At 45.4% G+C, this 19,976-nt stretch overlaps 1 protein-coding gene across 1 annotated transcript in view; it reads right to left on the bottom strand.

The window, feature by feature from the left end:
- Positions 1–500: 500 nt before the first annotated feature.
- Positions 501–19,976, bottom strand: part of PIP4K2A (phosphatidylinositol-5-phosphate 4-kinase type 2 alpha) — a 213,769-nt gene continuing 194,293 nt past the window's right edge. The window contains exon 12 of the transcript XR_012376066.1: positions 501–513. The gene's annotated coding sequence lies outside the window, so the exon portion shown is untranslated. The remainder of the gene's footprint in view (positions 514–19,976) is intronic.

The following is a 19,976-nucleotide window of genomic DNA, read 5'->3' as shown; positions in this document are numbered from 1 at the left end:
AGAGTTACATTTCCTTTTCGTTTGTAACTCTTTTGTGACAATGAACAAGAACACAGCAACATCAACAGCATTTAGCACAGTGTTATAGGCCAGAAATAAGTGCTTCTTAAATTAAAATGGACGGGACAAAAGGGGCACAAATTTAGGGATTGTTTTTAGGCTCCATGCGGTAACACATCTGTTTACTCCATTACTGAAAACCCAGCATATAATCTACCACCTGGCTACAGTAGCTAGTCGAAACTTAATAACAATAAAAACAATGATATTTATCATTTACCCAATGCTTCTTACATGCTTCCCATTCTGAGTGTTATGTATGTCTCATTTAATCTTCACAATAATTTTATAAAGTTAGGTATTATCCCCATTTTGCAGTTGAGGGCACAGAGTTAAGTGACATGCTTAAGGTCACCTGCAAGCCTGTGGTGGCACCAGATATGGTCCTGGCTAATTTCAGGGCCCACATTCAAGAGCCACACACGTGTGTGCCCTGAAGCAAGGCACACACGACTCTCAGGGTTTACTCAGCTGAGCCCTCAGCTGGTGAGTGACAACGGCTGAAATATGATGCGTAAGCACATCGAAAAACACAGATTTTTGTTTCTGACATCCTTTTCCATAGGCACGGCGTATTCTAAATTCAGGAAAATAATTAAAAAATGCACATGCTAAGTTCTTTAACCATTTTGTCTTTTCTCAGCTATAATTAAAGGTAGATTTCATTAGAAAGGCATTACTCCTCAAAAAATTCATATTCTCGCCCTCAGAGTTATCTTTCTGGATGATATTTGTTCATATTATGTGGCTTGAGTAGGGATTAAGATTTTCTTAATAACGTGTGGAAAATATATTTAAATAATTACACAGATTTTTAAATTTTCTTTTGTTGTGGTAAAAGAATGAAAATCATCCGCTTGCTGCTACCCGCACTTTTTGAACAGTCTTCTACCCTCATTGGCTTGGTTTTTACTTGTGGACTGGGAAAGATAATGTGAATTGTGTTGGCACAAAATGGCCTGACCTTAAAAAGCTATGTTAGGGGCGCCTGGGTGGCTCAGTCGTTAAGCGTCTGCCTTCGGCTCAGGTCATGATCCCAGGGTCCTGGGATCGAGTCCCACGTCGGGCTCCCTGCTCAGTGGGAAGCCTGCTTCTCCCTCTCCCACTCCCCTTGCTTGTGTTCCCTCTCTCACTGTGTCTCTCTCTGTCAAATAAATAAATAAAATCTTTAAAAAAAAAAAAAAGCTATGTTAGCCAAAAATTTCTTCCGAGAGGCAGGGCCTGGAATTACTGACAGAAGTGTCCTCGGACATGATCAGCTTCAACTGAATGTGGTCAGAATTTCTCCACCCCACTGGGCAAGTTTGTGGGTTTCTTAAAAATAGTTGTGCATGAATGATGAATGACAAAGAGGAGAAACAGGACTTTAAATTTTGCATTTTCTCTCTGATGTCCGCTACTCTGTATTACTAACTGTGAAAATGTGATCCACTAAGCCTGCTAGCATGAAACACCACAGAAATGAGGGGAAATTAGATTCTATTAATTGAGTACTTTACTCACTGATTTAAAATGTACGTGTCTGTATCAAGTTCTAGGTTATAGAATCCGCGTTCACAATGTTGTAAGACCTTTCTTTTTTCCTATTTGCTAACCACTTAAAAATATACCTTTGGGGGTTATATCATGTGTCAAATTCTCAAGGACCTAAGAAAACGTGGAACAATTTTTTTTTTACAATTAGGAGAATCAGCGATCTATGACAAAATTGCTGAAAAACAACTCCCCCAAGAGCTGTGCATGAATGAGTGCATTAATTATTGCTTTAATATTAAGAGCTTCAAAATGAAGAAAATGTCTTTAAAATTGCTAAGCCACCCCAGTAAGCTTCCCAGACTGACTCATCCCCCAATTTATGTGATTTCTTAAGGAGCATGCCTGGACTATACCCTCCACAGAGAAGAAGATGTTCTCGAGTAGGGAACAATCAGTAGCTTAAATTGTGTCCAAAAGAAGATTAGTGAGCTAAATGATCAACAACATATTAAAATAACATTAGGCTAAGAGCTCTTTAACATGCCTCGGAACTGAAAATTTTAAAATATTAAGTTAGAGATGAAAGGCTGTGGGAAACTTTTTAGTAAACTGTGTACATATGTGGGAGAAGCTACACAAATACACCTGCATTATTTGTGTGACAATATTTCCAATATAAGATTTATGTTTTTACTATGCAAAGGTGGATTGTAATAGGTGTATGCAATTGTTGAAATGCATAAAACCATAATGTGAGGTCTCTGCTTTCACTATAGGTAAATTGTACCTCAATTTGAACAAATCTTCAAACTTTCAAGGTCACCAGAAACAAGTCTGAGAAACCGTCACTGCCTAAGGAGACATGAGGACTAAATGTAAAGTGATATCTTGGATGGGATCTAAGAACAGAAAGAGGAAAATTTTAAAAATGAATAAAATCCAAATGAAATACGGCATTTAGTTAATAATAATATATCAGTATTGGCTCATTAGTTGTGACAAATGTACCACACTAACGTGAGATGTTAACAATAGGAGAAACTGGGGGCTGAGTATAGGAAAACTCTGCCACTTTTCCTTAAGCCTAAAACTATTCTAAAATTTTAAAAGCTTATTTTAAAAAATAGAAACACGCAGGATAAGGGGGTGGGGAATGGATAATATCGCAGTTACCCAAGACAGTACTGGAAGTCAAGAAAAGGAAAAAGAAAACGTGGGTATACATTATGTATTTCAAGTAATAAGTGTAAACAAGCCACAAAGAGCAAGTGTTTTATCTACTGGAAATTAGCATGGACTAGATTACCCTTCTATCAGATCGACTTTCCCCTGATAAAACTGAAGGTTGTCATCATCACCACATTGTTTTTAAAGCTGGGCTCACGTTCAAAAGGGCTATACACACACATACACGGCAGTGGACTGAATAAACCGTAGAGCTTTTATTTCGGAGGCAGCAGATTGCTCATGGTGAATTACTTAGTGCCACTGTTCCCCCCTGTTTCACTCCGCCATCCGTGAGTGACACACGTTCTTTATATGGATAAATAGAAAAAATCATTTCGTGCCTGACAAAAACGTTTCCTTCTCAGGTGCGAGTGTGTGCATAGAGAGAGATGTGTAAAGAAAACTCGCTTCCAATGCCTACTCGATCTCTTTGTTAAATATGCCTTTATGCTATAATCCATAATCATCATAATTAAGTCCTGTCGATCCCCCTTTTCATAAACAGGGAGGCTTCCTCGTCGTTTATTGGTGTCAGTGCTCACCAGCCCTCGGAGCGGCTCGGAGGGGCCTTGCACAACCGTGGAGCAATGTCTGGTGCCGCCACCTCTGGGCCTGGGTGCCAGAGGCAGGGTACCCACAGGATGGAGCAGGATCCTTGGGGGCGCGCAGCTTCATCGGGAACACGCCGTGCGACGACAAATTCCCCTTCCTTCAGTTAACAGTCCTGGGGCAGAGGCTGGTGGAGAGGCCCCGAGCCCACGTAGACCGAGATGAAGATGAGGAAGACCAGGAGTAAGAAGAGGATGGCTGCCGCGGCGGCCACAGCGAAGAGCTCCATTCGCAGCGCAGCATCCCGCCGCCGGGACTCGCCGGCTGCCTCGAGGCGCCGCGTTGCCATGGGAACCGCGGCGGCGCCCCCGCCCAACCCCGCGTTTATGACGCGAGAATCGACCCGCTCCGCAGCCGCCCCCACGCCAGGGACGCGGGCGGGGGGGGAGCGGGGGGAGTCCCCCCGCCCCCAGCACCGGTGCGGGAAAGCAGGAATCAGACAACGGCGTATACACGTGGCAAACCCTCGGTAAGCGGTGCCGGGGGGCCGGGAGCAGCCCGCTGGGAGCGCCGAGGTCGGGTGCGCTGCCCCGAGTGGAGGCCGGAACCGGGCCGGCCCGCGCGGCCCCCCCCCGTCCCGGCCGGGGACGCGACGCGGGGCGCTGAGAGCGCCTCCCGCCGGTCCCCGCCTTCGCCGACGCCCTCGGACCCAGCTGGGACCCTCGCACACAGAAAGTTGGAGGTCCGTCGTGCGCGCTTTTGCAGAACCTCCCCGAAGCGAGGGCCCTGCATTTAACCCCGCGCCCCTGCCTTGCAGGCTCTCAGAGGGGAGGTAGGGAGCATAAACGGCATCTACCCCGAGTCCTAATTATTGGAACATTTCCTAACACGCCGTCTGTCCCGGGAGCTCGAAACATATTGCAGGAAGGCAATATTTGGGTAATTAATAAAGAGAAAATAACAGGGCTTCCGAAACGCTAGCCGCCCTGGGCCGGGCGGGCGGCCCTGCGAGGTGCTCGGCCCCGCTCAGCCGCCTTCGGGGCGCACGCACCGCGGCGGGGGCCGCAGGGCTCACCGGCATCCGGGCCTTTCACCGCTCATGTAATTAGCAGAAACGCAAAAGGCGGACGATTCCCATTTTACCCACTAAACTTTCGCCTCCCGGGTCACTGGTGAAGCCCCAGGCTCGGAGACACCGGGGCTCCGCTCCTGGGCCCGAAAAGTCCGCCCCCAGGGAGCGGAGTCCTGTTGCTCCCAGCTATAAATATTAATAAGCTGAGAGGCTCGGCATAATTATCTCCTTTTAATTGCAACTCAACCAAAAGTCCAGCCCGCTGCCACTCAGGCCCCCCCCCCCAAATCGAGATTGCCGGGTTTCGATGTCAAGAGATTCCCTTGGCTTCAAGCAGTTCTTTGTATCTGCCGCCCAACATGGAAACCATATGCTGCGCCTCTCCGTGAGTTAAAGTCACACTCCGAGAGATTCGAGCTGACGCCCTTTGGCTTTTCATCGGTAGCCTTTAGCCCCTGGCCGTCTCGTGTCCCCTAGGTCTTTCCCCGCCCCCAGGGGACCCCGCCTCTATTCCTTCCAGACCCCCTGTTACTAAAGCAATCATCTGAGGAGCTCGGCATAGAGGGGTGGCCCCTGGAGGGGGGTGGGATTCACCCCGTCTTTGATCCGAAGGCACCTGTGGCGGCCCGGCGGGGGGTGAGGCCTGCGGGTCGCAGAAGGCTTCTTCCCCGCCGCGCCCGGGAAAGCAGCCCTAGAGGCTCCACTGCGGCCGGGGCTCTCCGGTCCGCAGGTCTGGTCTAGCCGGTGCCCCTCCATGTTGGGGTCCCTCTGCCCCCCCACTCCGCCAGCCTGCTACTTCCCCGAGGGCTGCTCCCTATGTGTCCCCCTCCCCCCCCCAGCAGAGAAGGACGCCAGTTCCGAGGGGACAGCTGCTCAGGGCCTCGGTGCGCTCTCCCGGGGTTAGAGGCTGAGGCGCGGGGGCGGGGGGAGGGTCGTGGGCTGGTGCCATTCCCTGCGCTTTCTCGCCACGCACCCCAAAAGCTGAGAGCCGAGGGGCGGCGGGACGCCTGGGCGCCCAGCACCGCGCAGGCCGCGCCCAGTGACTAGGCCTTCCTCGCCCGAGGCTCGCGGGCGGGCGGGCGCTGGGAGTCACCTGGAAAGGGCCCGGGCGCGGGCTCCGGCCTCCTGATCCGCAGGCTGCAGTAGTACAGGCCCAGACTACCCACCCCTCACGCCCGCCACTTCCACCGGCTGTCCCAGGGCTTTTTCGGAGAGTTAAGTCCCCCGTCGCTCCCTGGAGGAGGCTTTGCGGAGCCCAGGCACCCGGGACGCAGGAGGAGGCTCAGCTGAGCTCATCCTGGGAAAGCAGCGGAGGCTGAGCCCTTTAGGGAGGACACACTGCCCGTGGGCTCCTTGAGAAGGCCCTGCTTTCTGCCCGCGAATCTGGTCGCTCTTACTAAGGGCCACATCGTGGGCCAAGAGGAGCTGTCGAATTATTTCTTGCCCACTTACTTCTCTTGGAGTTTTGTGCCAACAGGCAGCTTGTTCCAGGCAGAGAGGTCCTGGCTGTCCACTCTCCAGGGATTATGACGATCATTTAAAAATATTAATGTCCATTTACTTGATACATTTCCATTTAAAGTGCATCAGGAGGAAAATTCAAAATGCAAAATAAGGATTTATTTAAAACACCCACAGCAGTTAAATTAGTACCCATTATATTTCAGTTAAAAATACAGATCCACCAGGAAGGCCCAATTTCTTTTAATTAAAAGAAACTCTGTGCTCTGGAAGCTGAAGTGTCAGTTATCGGACTATGGTGGTGACTGAGTCTGGTGAATGTTAACTGTCCATTGAAAAGACAAAAAGAAATCCACCTCTGAGTCGGATACCTGGACTGTAGCTATGAGAATTGTGGGCAGTTCCCGCAAGTCACTCCAGAGGCAAGATCAACTCTTTTGCTGACCAAATGAAAGTTTCCTGTTAAGATTAGCATTGGTTCTACACTCTGGCAGCAAATGGTTAAGTGGGTCTCAGAGCTGGGGCAACCCAATTTGGTGTTCAGGGCAAGAGGTCAGTGCTCCCACCATCCAGCGCCCAGGTCACCTGTGTGGGAAAGCAAGCTATAGTCACTGGCCCGGGAGGAGGGGATGGTGAAGGCATGGGCAGCAAGACCGGTGGGGGTGGCGGCAGTGGGCATTTGGACAGGTATGGGTTTTATTTGTTGCAATTCCTGTACCCAGCAGGTGTTGTGTAAATGTTAAAAGGCCCAGAACTACACGAAGATGAGTGGGATTGGCCTTCTCTAAAGGGAGATTCAGCTTGAGCCGCCTGGTTTGTAACCAGGCCTAGAGCCTACATGGAGTAATGTGTGCCCTATTCCAATTTTCGTTCTGCTGTGGTGGGTGGAGGCAGGCAGTGGTGGGAATGTGGGCAGACACAAAGGCCTCCTGTCCCTTGGAGCACAGGAAGGCATCTGGAAATCTGTTAGTGGGAGTATTTCTCCGATTGTCTCAGGAACTCTTTCATCTCGACCAAGAAGGGTTTCACAAGGCTGGGACAGGCATTTGGAAATCGTTCTTTGCTAGTGACAGTGTTGGGATCTCGCTCCCTCTCTCACCCACCCCCTTCACACACACACTCGCAAATCTGCCCTTTTTGTATTTTGTGTGAAACTTTTTAGCCTGATAAAGATCAAAGCCACGTACCAACTTGTCTCTCTGAAACCCCACACACGGCTCTCCGTCCTCCTGGCAGTAAAAGTCTGGAAGCTGTTTTTGGATTCTGCTCGCTCAGCCTCACCCTGCTCCGCCCCAAATGATGCAATGCTACGACAGGACCCGGAAGGCGGCTGGGTCTGTCACCGGCCGGCTGACGCTGGCCTCAAGGTGCCAGACCGGACCAGACAAGAGCTTTGTTGAGTGAGCTTCCCTCAACTCCCGGAGCTGTGACAGGAATCATAACATAACGCCTTCTACTTTTGGCGGACTTTAGAGCTGACAAAATTATGGCTCGTTTCTTCCAACAACTTATCTGCATTTATAGATGAAGAAACTGATGTCTAGAGAGGTTAAGTGAAGGCCACAAGGAGAGAATGGGGCACCTTGTGAGTCTTGTCCTCGGGCTCTTGCTATCACACCTGTCACTTCAAGGTCAGCAGTAGACACGATGAGCTCTAACTGGTATTCACCCTGGAATTCACATTGCTTCTCCGCTCCGTTAGGCAGGAGGTGGGTGCAACACATCTCTCAGCGGCAGACAGACGAGTGGGTGCCTAACAAGAAACCGGGGACAGTCCAGGCAACAGAGCCAAAGACACAAGTGGGAGCCAGGCCTTTCCACAGGACAAAGCCTTCCCGCTGGTGGAGGTTATGAAAGTAAGTGAAGCCTCTCTTTATAAAGATGAAGGCAGGACAAGGGATGTCCCCCCATGGTGATCCATCCCCATGTTTCCCCTCTTCCCTCTCCTCCACTCTTGCTTGACTCACTGGCCCAAGCAGCCAGCCATGGTCTAGGACAGGTTTTTTGCCCCCTCAGAAGCTGCAGGGTGTGACTTTTATTAGCACTGGCCACTCAACAACCTCAGACCTGTCATGCCTCCTGAATTTGATGTAGCATAGACACCCAGACACACCCGTCGCTCATGGCCATGATGACCAATCTAAGCTACACCCCCTCACCTGGTAAGGTCTTGAGAAAATGAGCAAGAATTGAAGGTAGTCTTTCTCTCTTTCGCTTGGATTTTCATATTTGCTACTTCGAGCTGTTCGTGTCCTCAGCCTGGTGGCCTGGAAAATGCTGGAGTGTGGTGGGAAGGAGGATCAGAGGAGAAAGGACGACGTCTTTGATGAGTAGGGCTGGGGCTAACGAGCGTTTGAGGATTTAAAGATTTTTGTAAGCTGGTATGAAAACGAGTACTCAACTGCTATTCACCAAAGCGGTGAGTCTGAATGGTAATGATAGCTGAGCGTTATGAGCACTTACTGTGTACCTAGCACTGTGCCAAGTGTACTTGATAAGTAGGGGCTCATTCTATCTTCGAGGCAACACTGTGGGGCAGCGACTGTGACTATCCCCACTTTACAGGTAAAGGTGCTGAGACCTACAGATGTTCTGTAACAGTGCTGGCAAGTAGCAGAGTCGGGATTTCACTAAGCTGTGTTCACCTGTTACCTAGCACCAGCCATCATCAATCCAACAGGTGAAGCTGGTTTCACCAAGGTTGTGCGCACTAATGCCAAGCGGCTTCTCTTGGAAAGTCAGTCTGCACTGTCTTAGCAAGAACGCACGTTTCAAGTTGTTTTCTCCAATCCGCTTTCCTTCTCCACCGCTCCCCGCCCCCCCCGCCCCGCCACCCCATGTTAGAGCTGAGATTCCTGCGGCTGAGCCTGGAGGAAGGCGGCAAGTGGTTAGAAATGGAAAGATTCGTTGCCTTGAGTTCCCCTTGTAGCCTGACTGTGTCCCACAGTGCTCCGAATCTGGCTGGGTTGAAGTGTACAAAGAAAATGGCTGTTATTAGTCACCGGACATTCCATGTGGCTTACGTCAGTGATAGTAGTGCTTTTTACACGGATCACACTTATTTACAGTCTACGAAGCATCTTCACTCCTGGCATCTCGTTTTCAACATTCCCTCTTTGCGCCTGGGGCCTTATCTCTAACTGTGGAATGGAAGGCTGGGTCCCTTGTTAAAAAGATTCCAGGCCCGCATAGAACCACGTGACTCACTGTGCCCTCAGAAGGAGGAAAATGTCAGCGTGCAGCCCTCAGGATCAGAAGGAGGCGGGTTTACCCAGACAGTTCAGCCTGCCCCATTGGCTCACCTTTCAGCTTGGTCTGCCTCCATTGTTTCTCTCCCGACCCCCAAATCAGAGTTTGGAAACCCAACTATCCACTGGCGCAGAGCTGTTTTCCAGCCTTCTCTGTCCTGACAGTTCACTGTGACATTCAGACGTGACACCCAATCCAGGACGTCAGAGTAATTTCTCCAGAAAGGGGATGTGTGTTACAGGCGTTCCGGCCACCTTTATTTTCTTCCTCCTTTCTTCCCCTTTGGCGAGATAGAAAGTGGGATGGTCACGCGTAAGTTTCTTCATGTAAGTAGAATATCAAGTTAGAGTCACGTGTGCATACACCCTTTGTGGTTGCTTCCGTCCCATCACCTCTACTAGGAATATAGAGATGTGAGATTATATATATATATATATATATAATGGAATATTACTCAGCCATCAAAAAAAGAAATCTTGCCATTTGCAACAACATAGAGTGTGTTATGCTAAGTGAAAAGTCAGGAAAAACAAATACCACATGATCTCACTCATATGTGAAATTTAAGGCAGAAAACAGATGAACATAAGGGAAGGGGGAAAAGAAAAAGGAGAGAGGGGAAACAAGCCATAAGAGACTCTTCACGATAGAGAACAAACTGAGGGGTGAAGGAGGGAGGTGGGTGGGGGATGGGCTAGATGGGGGATGGGTATTAAGGAGGGCACTTGGGTGTTGTATGTAAGTGATGAATCACTGAATTCTACTCCAGAAACCAATATTGCACTATATGTTAACTACCTAAAATTTAAATTAAAAAAAAAAAGAAGAAGGAATCCTAGCTTTGTGATCCCCTCCTCTTATGTACAGGGCTGGGACTAGGGTGAGGTGAATGAGGTATTTGCCTTGTACATAATCTTAAGGAGGGTGCCAAAAAACTCAGTGATCAAGAGAAATATTTTAGTGTAATATTTTTAAAAATCAGAGTTAACACCAAAAAATTAATGACCACATAATCAAAATTTTAAATAAAAAACAGTATTACTGACATTTGCCTCAAGCTGCAGTATGGCTTGTCACTGCTTGCTTCTTTATCTTTCTCTTAAATCGGAGGAAATGAGAGAGGCAGCAGGAATCTTTATTCTAACTGAAGTCGATGTAATGAACCAGAGAAAGTAGACATGAACAAAATGAAACCAAAAGTAAAATCATGCATCGAAAATATGAAAGAATGAGAGGAGTGGCTAAATTAATATCTAAATAGCTTTTTATTTTTTATCAATGGCAATTAGAGCTTATCATAGAGAACTGTTTGACTCTTAAGTTATTTTATTTTCATTATTAAAAACTTTGCTGTAGTTCAACGTGTTTTTAGACACGTGTTTGTTTCCCCTAACACTCTGTTTTTGTTTTTGCTTTTGTAACAGTACTCTGTGTTTTTAGAGTGCTGCTTTATTTTTCAAAGCATTTTGGTGTTGCATATTTATTTCATTTATTCTTCTCACATCGAAGGAGTTAGATAGGGTATGTTAGCCTTTCTCAGAAAATGAATTGGTGGGATTGTGGAAGAAAAGGAAAAGTTATTTTCTGAGTGCCAAGCACTGAACTAAGTGCTTTGCATGTTTCATTTGTTCCCCAAATACTTCTGAGTTATGGACATGATCAGCTCCTTTTTATAGGTCAGGAAACTGAAATCCAGGAGGAATGATTAATTAGATAGTAAAAATCTCAGAATATTTCCGTAAAAGAATTGTATCATTATTCTCACGCTTTGGGTTGTTAGTAAAACTAAGAAGGAAAAGGCCAATTAAACTAAGAAGTTATATTCTAGCTCCAAAATATGTTTTATGCCTCCATATCTGGTCAAAGCAACTCCAAGATTTTCTCTTTGTCTTTTCTGAATAGTCTATACCTATGCCAGAAGGCATCAACTTTGAAAGGGCTAGTGTGATAGAAGTGGAGTGTCTTTTAATGTAGAAATATTTTGAATTAAGTAGATGTAAATGAGGAAAGTAACTTAGTCTTTTTTGTTCACTACACAGTGCATTTATTTGGTTTTTTTAAGTACGCTGACTGCATGTTAAAGTGTGGAATCATTCTCGTGTGGCCTAATTTTAGTACGTTATTTAATTTTATAGAAAAAGTATAAAAACATTAAAATAATGTTTAATGGACCACAATCCCCCCCACCCTTGTACAACTGTTTTTATTTTTGAGTAATTTTTATTTTCATTTTGAATAATAGTTTCAATAAGAGAAAGCGTATTATTTTATACTTTACTTAACATATTATTGTATAAACATCTCATGATTTCAATAGACTTCGTACTAAGAAGATGGCTGTGCAAATTGTTTTACTGATTTACTGCAATATATTATAAACCATGTATCTGAAAATGAAAAATTAAGTTGTTTCAATTTTATGTTTTGTACCGTAATTGAGAATAATAATGAAGTCTGCCTATTAAGTCTGCTTATTAAGCACTTACTCTGTGCCAGGAACTACACTAGACACTTTAAAAGTATATATGATTTCATGGGGCACCTGGGTGGCTAAGTTGGTTAAACGTTTACCTTCGGCTCAGGTCATGATCCCAGGGTCCTGGGATTGAGCCCCATCGAGCCCCGTCTCTTGGGCTCTTTACTCAGCAGGGAGTCTCCTTCTCCCTCTCCCCTCTGTGCTCTTTTGCTCTCTCTCTCAAATAAATAAATACAATCTTTAAAAAAAAAAAGTGTATATGATTTTGCTTAAGGCTTATCCAGAAGCCCTAGAAGGTAGATTTTAATAATCTCATTTTACAGACCTGGAAACTGAGGCATGTCTCAGGGTGGCAGAGACAGGAAGGTGCTGGTTGCCCTCCCCCTATGTGCTTTCAGTCACTGGAACAGTGAAGGCTACCACACACCTGCCTTTAGTCCTTTATTATTCAATTTCCAGGGAAGAAAAAATCTTTAGGATTCTTCCTGTGCCCAGCCACATTGCTTTCTGGAGGGGTTGCAATGGTGTATAGTCTTTCTAGCAGTGAAGAAGAGAACCAGTCTTGCTTTCACCTTAGTAACATTGGATGTTGTTACTTTAAAGAACGGACTCTTGAGTGGGTATGAAAGTGACAGCCGTGGAGGGAGTGCTCTAATGTCTATTTCTTTGATTACAAGTAAGGACAGATATATTTCTCAGATGTTTGCGAATTTGTCTTTCCTCTTATATGTGAATTGTGGTTAATATACTTTGCCCATGTGTCTATTGGTGTCAAGGTTTTTCTTATGAATTTGAATGATCTCTATATTTTAGACAGAAATTCTTGTCTTTCATGGCTGATTCAAATATCATCCTGGTCTGTGGTGGACCTTGAAATGTTTTATAGGCTACATTAAAAACAAATAGTTTCACGTTTTAGATGATTTTGCCCCACTGCCAGATGACTTGCCAGATGACTCGGTGGTAATTTGATTATACAGTATTATTTATCAAAACTAATTGAAGTTGATCATTTGGCATTAATTAGGGGTGAATTTCCTCAGCTCTAACAAGGCAAGCTCAAGCTTGGGTGGAATAAGGAACATATTTCTGCCATTTTCTATCATTGAAGTTAGACACAAATAGAATCATGTAACTAAAGTAAGCTTATGTAGCCTTTATGTTTTTCTTGAAAAATAGTAACTTACATACATTTTAACAGAAACCGGCACAGGCAGCCCTGATTTTTTTAGTTTTTTAGCTGTAAAAACATTTTAAAGCAAAGAATAGAAACAGTATTTCATTCAGGTCAACATGAGTAACCCGGAAAGGTAGATTATGTTGTTAACTCAGATTTACTCTTCACTTTTCTCTACCTGTACTTTCCCAAAAGGGAAAAGAAAAATTTTTTGTAATCTTCCTAGGTAGTCTGCCAGATAGCCTCTGGGGACTGTGCATGACTATTCTCCCCTAATTATAAAGGTTTTCTGAGGTGGAAATACCATGTACATCTGAATTGTTTTTTCCTAACTTAAGGTGTAATCTCTGACTCTATATCTTAAAGTTATGCATTTTAGCATGTACACTACACACACACACACACACGTGTTAAATCCTTCAAAACTCACAGTTTTTTTTTTTTTTTAAATCTGTCCACAGCTAGTTACCAAAGCCCAGAAAACACACCCATTAGGGGGACAGAAGTGGCATGATTAGAAGGTAGTACTCTCCCCTATTAAATTTCCGCTCCCTCCCCGTCCCACGTGCAGTGTCCTTGTTGTGGGAAGGGCCCACCCCTAGATTGTTCTGATTTCTCCCGTGTCCCCAAGAGCAACACGGGAGGCTGGGCTGTCGCCACGGCAAATCAGTGCTTTGTGTGGGGTCAGACAACCCCTCGCTTTATCCTTTTGGTTGTAGGAGAATATGTGTCTTTGTCCATCTTGAAAGTTTCTTTGCTGCAAATATGCAGAGAACAAATCTAAGTAGAAAAAGAAGTCAGGATAAGAAAACGTTTCTGGAGCAGCTCCTCTCTGCTCTTGTGAGGTGCTGGGCGCTCACGGCCTTGTAGGTCCCAATGGCCTCTGTGAATGTTTGCCTGACTACTCTTCCTTTCCAGAAAAGTGGCCGGAAGCAGAGGCCTCTTGTTTCTCTTGGAGATCATCAACTTTTATCAAAGCTCTGCCACCAACAGCGGGTTAGGTAGCGTCTGTCTGAAGGGCTGGCTGAGGCAAAGTTATAAAAAATACAAGTGAGTTGGAACAGGTTATAGTTTACTTCCAACCGATGCTCCAAAACTGTTCGAAGCACAGTAGCTTCAGAAAACAGTATATCCTTAAACCATGAAGTGATTTTGACCCAAGTGGTGTCCAGAATTCCAAGGAGTCAGTCCTAAGACAGGTTTGCTGCCAATGTTTGCGTTCCCTCTCTGTGTGTGTGGTCTCTCTCTCTCTCATATTCTGATATGTTGCACTATATAATCTATTTATCCTTTGGCCTTATGGCTTCCTTCTTTTGACATCTTTTCAGATACTTTTCTTCCCAAACTGTGCCAATGAGGGGACTGCATGCCGAGGGCTTGAAATGTCTCTGTAAAACTCTCAACATTCACATATAAAAGCAACTTACACAGCTCTTTTTTTTTTTTTTTTTTTTTTGAGAAGAGTCAGAAACTATGTCTTCTGCCGGGTGATGCATCATCCTTTTCGAGAAAGCAAATTTATTTTAAACATATTTATTGTTTACATTTTAAAAAATTCACCTGATGTTCTTCCTACACGAAGGGAGAGAGACTCACTTATTGTAAAGACCCAGAAAAACCCTACTGGAGGAAAAAAGGGAGATAACTCATAATTCTTCATGTTTGAATTCAGCAGCCACTGTTTGTTCTATCAAAATAGTTGCACTCTCTCTCTCTCTCTTTTTTTTAATAGTTGTACTCTCTTGATTACATTTTAGCTTTCCACATTTATGGAAGAACCTCACCAGCAGTTCTTGGCATTTTTTGTAGAAGACCAGAACTACTCACTCATTCTCTCTGAGGTCAAGTAGAAAAGAGCATTTCCTGTCACTGGGTTTCTTCAAAACAATCAAGCTGTAGTGTCACTGGAATATAAAATGACTGCCATATTGATTTAATGGTAGCTTTTAAATGAAGTGGAAGTATCCTTGTTTAATTAATTCAGTCATTCATTCAGTAAACATTTATTGCATGCCCGTCGCATGCCCCCGCTGGAGAAAACCTCTGTCTGTCACTGATGTTACTGCTAAACCAGCAGACTTACACGGTGCCATCATGGCTGCCATTTTTTGAGCAGATGTGGAGCTCTGCACTAGGGACTCTACACACGTAATTTTACTTAGTCCTTTGAGCACTCTGCCCATTACCCACATTTTAAATATCAGGGCACCGAGCCTTACATGGTTTATCACTCTCAAGCTAGTAACAGTGGAGCTGGGATTGGCCCCCTTTGGCCTAACTCCAAGTTTGGGCCTAGAGTCACTTGAGATTGCCGATCTCAGTTCTCCTTCAAGAAATATTGAGAATGGAATAAAGATAAGAGGGTTGAAACTGAGGAATTCAGAGAAGTGTGAACTTAAGTCACTTTATGACCTTTACTGTCTGTTTGATTGGGGCTGCTAGTTTATTTTTAGGTCATATGGTACCCTGTTGTCTATTTACAAAGCCATCACTCCTTAATTTAAAATTGTATTGAATCTATTGTCTTAGGCCTTTAGTCGTCAGTCCCTACTGGTCTCTCATCCCTCACAACTGCCCAGGACTTAAGTAAATCTGATGCACCTCCTCCAAGGAGCCCTCCCGGATCACTAAAGCCACGCTACTCTTTCTCATCTTGGGACTTCCAAGCACAACCACCTATACTTTTCACTGCGTGCTGCTCCTGAACTACGTTCCTCTTCATGACCAGGACAGGGCCTCTCTCGTACACTTCTTTTGAATCCTCTCTGGTGCCTTGCTTGTGGTATGTTCCTAATAAATATTCACTAAATGTAGGAACACCACTTACTGCTTTTGAGCAATCACGGAGGTGAAAAGGCCTGGATAGTTTCATGATGTGTTAAGTTCTCTGAGAATCGCAAGACCTTGGCAGGTGAGAAAACTCTACAGAAAATCACTGTCAGTTTGTTAATCCCCCAAAGAGGCCAGCCTGAAAGAAAATGAAGTCCACGGTTCATAAAGAGCAGATAAATGTTTTATATGGAAAATATATTAGCAAATTCACTGTCAAATTCCTAATGGCATGGAAGCATGGAAAGTCACAGTTTAACTTCCTTAACAAACCTGTCACTGACAGCCAGATGACAGAGTCTGTCAAAGGAACACTTGGGAGACAGATTGCTATCTGACAAACAGCGTTCACTCCTGGGCCTATCCCCATGGACTGGAAGAAGAGTGAAATCTCGTAAAAAGCATTTGTCATTTGACTGTACAGAAGTTTCCCTTCAATTCTGAGGGTATTTTGAAGCTGTGTAGATTCCCACCCATGAAAGGAGTGCTTGTCATGGGAGTCTTTTATGGGAAGTAAAATACTTTTGAAAATCTACTTGAATTACATCATGTCATGTAGTTTGGGGTTTTGCTCATGGAGAACACGTTATGAGTCAGATGAGGCAGACCCAACTCATTTCTTTGTCATAAAGACTTCTCAAATCTGGCCTTGGCCATAGTGTATTACTGTTTGATCAGTGTAATGGGGAAGTAAGAATTGCCATGCCCACATAATCCCAGAGGCTGATGGAACAATGACGAGGGAAGGAAAGCAGGATGCTCGTGGATGGAAGTGCTGAGTGGAGTAAAGGAGCTCACGCACAACCCACCTGTTCAACAAGCATTTATTGGGCCCCTACTGTTTGCCAGGTGCCGTGTTAGGTGTTGAAGAAGTACTGTGAGGTTGACGTAGCTGCTGTTCCCAAGGAGATTGTGGTGGAGGAGACCACGTCCCGTGTGGTAAGGAGCCATGATGGACTCCGGTGTCCCACAGTCCTTGAAGAGTTCTGGGAATTCACTTCTGGAAACTCATCTTTACCAATTCATGACCTCTCCTACTTAAAAAGTCACATGCTAATAGAATATCGATCCTTTTATTGCTGAAGAACTGGCTGCTGGTGTCCCCGAGCAGCCCTATTTACTAAATAGAGCCCTCCGTTTTGTTTTTCTTACTCAAATGAAACACGGGGCTACCATGACTCATGGGTGAAAATTAAGTGAGACAAAATGAAATGAAATGAAATGAAACCTTGCTAAGACAAAAAACATGGCATCGAGAGGAACAGAGGTATTCAAGGCAGGCAGATCTAGGCAGCAACCCTTGCCTCAGCTGTGTGACCTAGGATGCATTTCTCAGCTTGGCACATAGTCATTGGTAACTAATACTATCGATGCCTGTGGTATCGACAATGGAATCCCTTAATTCATAAGAGCACGTGCCCCTGAAAGGAAGAGACTGGAACTGCTCTGACAGTGCATCTGGGAGCTCTCAGCGAAGCAGCAACACTAGAGTGATTTGCAATGAAGGATTTAGCGTAGGGATGACTTGGTGGCTTACGACTGTTGCCTCTGAGCCTGGGGCCGTCCTAAAGTCACTTTAGGTCGGCAGGCTGACATTTGGGAAGAAAATCTGGATGCAAATGGGAGAGTGGGAACAAACTGGAACCTATGGGACAAACTGGAATCTGCATTTCTCTCATGAACTCAACCTTAAGTCATGGGAGACCTTTGCCTGGGAGCCGCATGCACACCCCGTCCCAGCCTCAGAGAAGTAAAGCAGGAGATCCCGTGGGGGCTGGCAGAGCTGCGGGCCAGGTGCTGCTCCCCTCAGACTAGGAGAGCCAGCGGATCACCGGCAGGAGCTGTGGTGGCCCCTGGTGTCCCACACTGACCTTCAGTGTGGCATGTCTGCGGCTTTGCTTCTACCTTCTGAACCCGGTACAGATTTCTTCTGGCCAGGTCTGACTTGGAACCGTGCTGCGAAGGCAACTCTGGGGAACAGTTTTAGCTTCGCTAAGTTGACACAGAACAAACTGCCGCAGAGGAGGACCGTCCATTGCTGCAGAACAGGCTCTTCCGCCGGTCTCCAGTTTCCTGTCCCACCGCACTCTGCACTTCCCCCCTCCCAACACCCCTTCACACTTTCACCAAATCTCTGTAGAGTACTTACTATGTTCCAAGTACTGTATTAGGTTCGGGGGAAAAATTGTGAGACATGGCACCCACCCTCCTGACTCCTGCAGTCTAATGGGTGGGAGACATTAAATAACCACACACAGAGATGTAAAACTTCAACCGTGGCTAGAGCCATGACGGAGGGGGTACGTGATCCTGTTGAGAGTATGGAGAAAGAGGATTTCACCTAATCTAATAAAAACACCTGAAACTCAAGTATCAACTTCTCTAAAACCTCCAGATTTCTCTAGCGGCACCAATGACGCTGTTTATGCTCATTGACTCCTAAGGTCAGCCTCAGACAACTATCATTATGGATATACAACCATCATAGTGGACCAGAGTAAGGAGAGGTGAAAATTAAATCAAGAACTGGAGAGATTTTTTGTAGTTGTGTTAGTAACTGAATTCAGGGAATTAGAAATGCTGAGTTGCAGACAAGGGAGACCGGAGTGGAAGGTTCAAGCAGCAACACTCCTATTGCTTACCCAATGCCCCAGTGGGACAGCCCATTAATTGAATCATTTTTCAACTGTAAGACCTGGTACAACGCAAATTACTGTATAGATACGGCACCTCAGTCGCTAAATGGACAATTCCAATATGTGCCAATGTTTTTGTAAATGATGAACTTTTTCCAAGGTGGCATTCAAATCATGATAGAATGCTCCTACACAAAGATAACAACTAATTTTACTTGTGCCCTCTCTGAAGCACCTGGCACAATCCCTGACATAGGTATCCAGTAAGTGTCCTGCTATAATGTAATGCCACATAGACTGGGTGGCTCATAAATGACAGAAATTCCTCACGAGTCTAGAGGCTGGCAAGTCCAAGATCAAGGCACTGGCAGATTAAGTGTCTGGTGAGGACATAGATGCCTCCTGGTTCCTAGACAGCTGTCCCCTCGCTGCGTCCTCACCTGGAGGAAAGGATGAGGGATCCCTTAGGGGTCTCTTTGGTAAGGCTCCATCCTCATGACCTAATCACCGTCCAAAGGCCTCACCTCCTAATACCATCGCATTGGGGGTTAGGTTTCAACATATGAATTTTAGGGGAACACAAACATTCAGGCTATAGCAGTAAGCATTAGTTGAATGAATAAATCCATCCAAATGACTGTTTGGATGTCAGAATCTGTCTCCTACTTCCGGTTGCTATACTGTAGCAAATGTTCTTCTTCCAACAGCAGGAAATGATTGAGAGGTTTCACCCTTGAGTTAGGCTTTGCCCAAACCCGGGTCTTCCAGTGGGGTCTCCCATTGCCCTGACTGCTAACTTGCCTTTGACCCTCAGCTCTGTAGTGACCTCTGGGTTCTCCATACTTGAGTGGGGGCAGTTGTCCAGTGTTACCCACCCCTCAGTCATCACCTCTAACTTGTATGCCTCCAGACCCAATGTGCCTCTTTGGTTTCCCTGGACGGTCAGTTTCCAGAGATTCAGCTTTCTGTTTCTTTGTTCTTTGTTCTATCTCTGATCTTACTCCTATGGCCCACTCCCGACATGACTACAGTTGTCAAACCTCCAGCACGTGAGGGCTAGCAGGTAGAAACAACATACGGGCAAGTTACATGACGCCTACGAGGCAGTTACCAGCATCATGGGTGCTGCAGAATTGTGCCATCATAGACGTCCCAGGAGTGATTTTGTGGAGCTACATTGACTAGACAGATGCAGAGTGAAGGAGCTAGTCTTATTTCTTAAAATTCTTTTGAGATTCGATGCTCACTTAATTTTTTAGTAATACTTTTGTTTTAAAAGAAAAGAACTTTTTTGATTATGAAAGTAAAACATGCTTACTATAAATAATTTGGAAAATATAAGATGTTATAAAGAAGGCACATTATCTATAACTTACTATCCAGAGAGAATCACTGTTAACCCTTTGACCCTGTTTAGATGGCATAAGGTGGGAGACATGACTTAAGGTCTGTGTGTCATATGAGCCACAGAGTCCACCATGTCTCCTTCTGACAGCCCCAGGGCTGGGCATGAAAATCCAGTTTCCCGATCCTCCCTGCTGTGGTCGGAGCATCTTCCTAGAGCACAAATCATCCTATGAGATCCACCCTGCTTAGGCCGTTTTTCCATGGACTCCCTGTGCCTTCCAGATAAAGTCTATATATGACTTTGTATGGCACACAGCTTTTTTCTTTTCTTTTCTTTTCTTCTTTTCCTTTCCTTTCCTTTCCTTTCCTTTCCTTTCCTTTCCTTTCCTTTCCTTTCCTTTCCTTTCCTTTCCTTTC

This window comes from Callorhinus ursinus, unplaced genomic scaffold (assembly GCF_003265705.2).
Source record: "Callorhinus ursinus isolate GAN/ISIS: 27379988/994484 unplaced genomic scaffold, GSC_fseal_2.0 scaffold63, whole genome shotgun sequence".
Classification (NCBI taxonomy): Eukaryota; Metazoa; Chordata; class Mammalia; order Carnivora; family Otariidae; genus Callorhinus; species Callorhinus ursinus.
This window is presented reverse-complemented; position numbering and strand designations above follow the sequence as displayed.